Source organism: Prosopis cineraria, unplaced genomic scaffold (assembly GCF_029017545.1).
Source record: "Prosopis cineraria cultivar Desert tree isolate PC_DT_omini unplaced genomic scaffold, ASM2901754v1 PC2, whole genome shotgun sequence".
NCBI lineage: Eukaryota > Viridiplantae > Streptophyta > Magnoliopsida > Fabales > Fabaceae > Prosopis > Prosopis cineraria.
The window spans coordinates 27,955,306-27,963,045 of NW_026555333.1; positions in this window are offsets into that span (position 1 = coordinate 27,955,306).

The window sequence follows — 7,740 nt, forward strand, 5'->3', positions numbered from 1 at the left end:
ATTCCTCTGAAAATGAGTTATAGGGAAATTGAATTGATGGAATTTGAAGGGTTTGATTCTTGCCCAATAGTAATAAAAAGGTTCTTAAAAGTTAAATTAAAGCTTGTGACTGGTTTAGAGCTGAACAGTAGAGCTTTGAACCCACAGGCTCAATTTTGGCCTTTAGAGAGAGAAAGTTGATCTGAGTAGAATAAGACTAGTTGAGGTGGTGTAAAGTAGTAATTGGGTAGTCATGAACTTAGAATAGATAAATGAAAAAGAGTTTACGGATGAATATAGCCCTAAGTGTTAAAAATGAGTTTTGATCAAAATGGACTAAATGACTAAAATATGCCAAATGTGTTTAGATTGGCATATTAGACTCATGAGTAGAGAAAGGAGGCTTGAGATAAGCTTGTATGATAGTGGAAATCCATGGGTAACCTTTCTTCTGACAGAAGGGTTGAGGTAACCGAATAACTTTCTTTTTTAACTATTTATTATAACTGTATGTTAGTATGCTATGTAATGCATGAACGGGTTTTGAATTGAGCATGTTTTGTGGCATTGAGTGATTGTATGTGTAAAATGACTTTTGGTAGAAATGAGCATTGAAATTGGGTTTTGTAATGTAGAGTGCTATATATATATGTTATGTATAAGAAAAAGTAAATTGTGAAAAAGGAACCTTAAATGGATCAAAAAAGCATGATTTGAGTGGTAGGAGTTTACCCGAGAGTATAGGGGATGATAAAGACCATATGGTAAGGTTTCCTTAGTACCCTGTTAGGTTGCGGTCTTGGAAATAATTCTCCTTAGTACCTTGAAAGGTGCTATATTAGGGAAGATCTCCTGAGTGCCTATTAAGGTACTGAGTTAGAGATGAGAGATTTCTTAGTATCTATGTGATACAGTTGGAGTCAATGACGCCTCATTATGTGTATTGGGAGAAAACCATAGTCCATATTATGTGTTAGAACATCATTAATCGGGTGATTCTACCACTGTAAGTGAGCTCAAGATTAATGAAAGTGTACATTGGTCTGAGATGAGCTTATGGTTTCATGTTGGGGTGATTTGGAGATTTGGTTAGTAAAGATCATGCTAGTATTTTATGTGATATGATAAAATATTTTGAGATAATACAGATCCTTTAGGATTGATGAGAAGTTGAAAATGAAATGAGATATGCAATGTAAATACTACTTTATAAGGTTTTAATGGTATACTATGTTTACTTTCATATTGTTGCATATGATAGTCAGTAGGAGTGAGTTATTATGTTATTGAGATTTTCATCTCACCCCATGGTTACATATTTACAGGACCGCAAAGTAATCAGGCTAAGGGAAGAGTCTGTATCGACTTGAGTTGAGAAGTCATGTACTCTAAGGTTGTGTAATGAACTAAACTAAAAGATTGTATATAATAGTGTATATGAGTTGCCATAAGATTTCATACATGTATTGAATTGAGTTTTGGTGAAATCAAGCCTGATTATGTATATATGTGTTGTTTGAGATAAAAGGGCTTTGATTTGAGTGTGTTTGTGTTGAATTTGTTGTATGTGTTAGTAAATCTTAAGCCAAAAGCCAAAATTATGATGAAATGACTAATTTGGGGGAAAATATTGTATTATGAATATGATTGCATATGTTTGTATTTGATTGAGTTGAGAAGTAACCAAGTGGGCTATTTATGCCAAGAAATAGCATAGTTTGTGAAAGTAGTAAATTGTGAAAATTGGTTGTAGAGGGGTTAAATTTTGATATATAAATATAATTGTGATTAATTATGGTCAACCAGGTGTATTAGATCCTTTTGGACTTGGTTTAAGGCTTAGTGTGGTCAAATGAGGTAAGGGATCGATTTGAGCGCTTGGGTACGCAAAATTTTCAAAAAAAAAAAGTGACTTTTTGCACCTGGGTGTCTAAATTTTGATTGGACCATTAGATCATGTCCAAACCTATCTCATTAGTTGGTATACAAGCTAAGCTTTATATGGGCGCTTGAATCACTCCAATCGGATGTCGTATGCGAAAATGGTGCACGCTAGAAGTTCGTCATTTTTGCTATCAAAATGACAATATAAATTCGGATAGGCGTGCCTGGTACCTGAAGACGCATGTCGTGGCAGACGACATAGACAGGGTAAGCATGTGGCTTTGTGCCACATACTATGGTGCACTAACAGTCTACCATGGCGCACGGACCAAAACTTTAGTATATTTGTGTGCTAAATTACATGCAATTGAGATAGAAATTCTAGTGGGTTATGTCCATTATGTTTTTGAGTGGTGTATGATTTACTTCCATTGTGTTTTCTTTGATTGTATTATGATTTAATTGATTTTATAAAGTAAGTCTACGGCCGAAGCTTTTAAAAATGAAATTTGTTATGAAGAATGATAAGAGGTAGTAGTAACACTATAATCTTCTCTTATAAAGTGTGGATATATAAGAGGAGGTTACAATTTTGCTATTAGGACACATATGCCATAACATGTTATGCACAAGCCATGATACATGATGCAAAGGTTGAATTGGCCTTTTTATGCCACATGCCATAATGTATGGATCATAAAACCATGTCTTATGTGCCAAAATGCACTAAAATAACATTTTGGCCTTGTTTTCAAGTGCTTTGCTTCCTAAACTTTTCCATTCATCCCACATGTTTAAAAATCATTATGCTTGAACTCAAACTACTTATTTGAAGGGTGTTTATGGCCTCCCAATTTTTTAAAATTATTTTGAAAGTTTATTAATTTAAACCCTTATGTGTTTATGGTGAGCTTAGGAGCAATCTGGAGCTTTTAATTACCATTCTTTATTGTAAATATGGTGAAGTTTAGTAATGTCAAGGTGGAAATTTCACACATTGGACAAGGCATAAGGAGAGAAATGATGTATCTAATGATAAAGTGTATACTATGAGGTCTTTTGAGAGACAAGATGCATGCAATGACATTGACAACAATGTGTGAGAGAGACTGATTGTCTTGATGAAATGCTAAATGCAATAGAAGATAATCTTCATGATTTCCCTTAAATATTTGAAATGTTAAATTGTGATGTAGAGAAACCACTATATCCTTCTTGTCCTAAATATAATAAACTATCAATAATTCTAACATCGTATAATGTGAAAACTACCTGTGGATAGATTGATAAGAGTTTCATGCTATTGCTTAATGCTTTGAAAGATATGTTCCTTATTAGTCCTAGCAAGACTGAGGCCAAGCAAATGCTGTATTTGATTGTCTTGGGCTATGAGAAACTACCAATGATTGTATCTTATTTTATAATGAGTGTGCTTTGTTTGAGAAGTACCCTAAATGTGAAGCATCACAATATGAGAAGAAATCAAGTCTTACGAAGGTGCTATATTATTTTCCCATTATATCCAGATTTGGGCACATGTATGAAAATGTAAAAATTGCTAACCTGTTAATATGGCATGAGAATGAAGGAATTAAAGATGGCACGCTTAGGTACCTGTAGATTCTCCTTAATGGAAAAAATTGATTTTGTGTAGACTAATTTTAAGGATGAAGAAAGAAATCTTTTACTTGCATTCTCAACTGGAAGTGTATGTCACTAGCACACAAAAATAACTAAGTTAATACTAATATAGTACTAGTGGCAATCAAGGTCATTCTTCTCTAAAGAGGCTAATTAAGGTTAATTAAGGCTAAATAGTAGACTTAACTAACTAAGAGTTGATTAATTTCAGCTAATTAAACTAAATGGACAGAGTTAACTAAACACCTGATTAACTAGTGAAATGAAAATGTGAGTGATTAAACCTTTCTCAAGTGGAGTCCTAGGAGTTATGGGATACTAAATTCCATGTCTATTTTGTTTAATTAGGCTTAGGTTAACTTTTATTCTCTTGACTAAATTAAACCCCTTACATAATTTTGCATAACTATGCCTTCCTAATCAACTTAATTAATCAAGTTCTTGCACAATTTTGTACAAGTTCCTAATCAATTCTTTAGTTAAGTGCAAAGTAATCAAAAATCCCTTAGGTTCCCTTTAAGTTCGACTTGGCTTATGGTAAGTCGAATGCATAATTTTACACACAAGACATTGTATCAAACACCAACCAAACATATTTATGCATAGCTAATGTAAGACGTATTTAACACACAAAACATATATTTATATGAATTATAATATATTGAAGAAAATTTTCAGGAATTACACAAAGCAGAATGACATGGAAAAACAATTAACTATCAAGTTGAATACCACTTTTGGTCAATAAAAATAAGGTATAACAGTGTTCCTAACTTTAAGAATAAGATTACATTAACCTAAGTTTAATGGAGAGTGGCCATAACCTTTATCCTTCCTTAAGACACTTTAAGACTGCTTTAGCATCTATCCCTCTCAGTACTCCTTGTAGATTCAACCTCTAATCATCTTAGAACCTACTTGAGAACAATCCTTCCACTATGGCTGAACCATACTTATGAATAGCTTGAAGATTTTGAGGCCAAACCGAGAAAATGAAGCTTAAGGTTTGAAGAGTGAGGTGGAAGAAGAAGAATGATGGAGTTGGATTAGGATTTTGATGGTTGAATCATGAGATATGAAGGATACAAGGTGAGATAGAGATGAAGAACATGAAGAATGATGGAGAGAGAATGGAGAAGGGTGGAGACTGGAAAAATGCTAAATAGAGGTGGAATGAGTGCTGAAAAATAAATTACGATAGTTTGATTCAAGTGTAGGGTGAAAGAGCCCAATTCTACTGTCTAGTGAATGGGTGAAAAATAAGCTAGGATATCTTTATTATTTACTAAGGTAAAATAGAAGAAAACTCAGAGTAAAATGGTCTGGAAATTGCATTAAATAAAGCTAAAAGTGATGGAAAATTAAGAGAGAGAGTGAGTGGAATCAAAGTGTGGTACAATGTGTGCAAGATCATGCAAAGCTTATACTTTAACCCCAAAACTCAAGTGTTTTGCCTCTTGACTCATCTAATATTCCAATCAAATGGTTCTTATGTGCCAAATTCAAGGTGTGTAACCCTAGACAAATAAATATGACACATAAGATTAAACTTCAAAGCATATGGATAATAATTTACATTTTCTATCAAATTTAATTTCCAAATATATGGAAAAATGAAAATTAAATAATAAAAATAAATTATAACATTATAAAAGAATATTTGGAGCATGAAAAATAGCCTAAAAATTATAAGCTTACACATGTACAAAAATAACCTAGCCCAAGTATAAGAAAACAAGTCAACACAAAACTTTGACTTTTCAAAATTATCAACCTGTGAAATTAATTACTCTCAATCTAAAATGGGTTTGTGAAATCTAATTGGACTATTATTATTCTAGACTAAAAATTCATCTTGACTAATTTTCTCAAAAGTCTAATTTTATAACCAAAATGCCCTTAATGTGTAGCATCCTACACTTAGACGATTTTTCATAATCAATGCAATGAGTGTGTAGTTTGGGGAAATCTTACATGATTTTTTATGAATAATAACAAGAAAAGTATGTAATATACAACATATGGGAAAATTTAACCCTAGTTTATTAACCTAATGAGGATAATTAGTGAGTTAACAAGGTGTGTGGCCAAAGGAGATTAACTTGGTGTAATTGTCGTGATTTCAGCCCTAGAAGTGGTCCTGGATTGATGGTGAGCCACCCGAGTAAGGAAAGAAGAATAAAAAGTAAAGAAGTCTTTTGTGCCATATGTCGTAGTGCGTGGTTAGTCTGTCGTTGTGCGTAGAGACAAATTTAAAAGTAATGGGCTCCTCTGTGCCATAAGTCACGGTGGAGGGTAGCGCTTGCCGCGACACACGAGTAAAAATTTTGATAAATCAGGTTGTGTTTGTGTAAGAAAATAGAAGAAAGGAAAGGAAGAAAATGAAGTGATCAACTTTTGCTCTGTTAGGGCACATTGTAGGATCACATAAAGGCTAGATTGAAGCTCCCTAACACTTAAGGTATGCTTATAGTGCCTTCTTTTTCCTTTCTCTCTCTCATTTATGATGAGTTATGGTAGGGCTTGAGTTGAAAGGTGGATTTTAAGTCCATAAGAGTATGAGTCCAATTTTATTGGTTAGAATGAGTATAATGGGAGTTGTTTAAGGTATTGGCACACCACATTGATGATTTTAGAAGTGGTTAGTCTATGGGAGCATTTAATATCCGAAAATTAACATAAATATAGTAGTTGGAAAAGGTTTATGTACATTAATGATGGTTTGAGGTGTTATTAGTGATAATATGCATTAATGGAATCTAAAGAGCCCATTGGGTATGAATGGGTAGAGATTTATGGGATTGGTAGAATAGAGGAAAGGTGGAATCAATATTGATATTTCCCTTAGAGTCAGATTGTAGTGTGAATCTTTTGGCACCATTCAAGCTTTTTGAAGCTTTGGGAAGTTGGTATAGTGACGAGTAAACTTTTGACCCCTTAAAGGTTTAAGGTAACCGGGGGAACTTAATCTTTATAGTTGAATGTTAATTGTATTTGTAAAATGTGATTTATGATTTAAATCAATGACGCATATTGGCAATGTGTTTGACTTGCGAAATGGTTTTGAAAAGATAACCTTGATTATGCCACCTTTTACATTTTACGAAATTAATTATGATTGATTATTATAGGTGGGGAATTGTGATGTATTATGTGTTGAGTTTGTGGAGTATTTGAATTTATGTGAGTTCGTGTATGATGAATTGATTGTTAAAATGCATATTATGTGAGAAATGTACATAACATGATCAGTGTCGGGAGTTCGCTTAGGGAGAAGAGTAGATTGATTTAAATCCACATAGTATTGGCAGGGACCGTTGAAATTAAGAAATAGCCTTAGTATCAACTGTTAGAGTCGAGAGGTAGCCCTTATCCCATGGTTGATTGGGGATTGTCCTAGTTGTTCTACAAGGGACTCAAACCTAACTAGTCTCCACTGGTTCATGAGGAGGCTAGATTAGGGGTACAACACCTCATGGTTATTAGTATTGAGGGAAACTAGATTGTATAAGTGAGTGAGTTCACCCAGGCCCAGTAACTCCTCACAAGTGAAAAGCTGGATTAATTTATGCAGGACGTAGCCACATGATAGCCACTGGTTTCACGTCAGAGGTAACAGGATGATATAAGGTTGGCATATGATCATGCATGTTAGTTCGACCACAAGGTTGTTAGTTTTATGGCCCGATATATGTTGAGGGTGCATGATTGTTATTTTTGTGACATTGTATTATGTTTTGCAAAATAACATGATAAAGTGTTTTGTGTCAAGCCCGGTCACATAGTTGTTAATTTTGTGAACCATAGCTGAGTGTTATGTGTTATTTGTGCTTATTTGCTTAATTGTATCTATTTACAATTGATATGCAATTGTATAGGTTAAGTGAAACTTGGTTACTGAATAGTTGTACTCACGGCTCAATTCTCAATATTTTTAGGACCTAGCTCATTGGATCCAAATCAGGAAAAACATACAGAGGCCTAGGATTGTGGAGTAATCCTCTATATGCCTCTCTTTTGTTACTTTCATGTGTATATATTAAGGTAATTGCCAACTAGGATCATTTGACATAATTTATGCACTACTTGCATGATTTTGTGTAAAATTAGTGTATTTTGCACCTCGAGTTAGAGAGTTTTGATTGTAAACCCGCAGATAGGGCCAAAATACTTGTACAAATAGAGACATATGTATTTAGAAGGATTTGGGATGAATGTAATATTTTTGTGTAACAT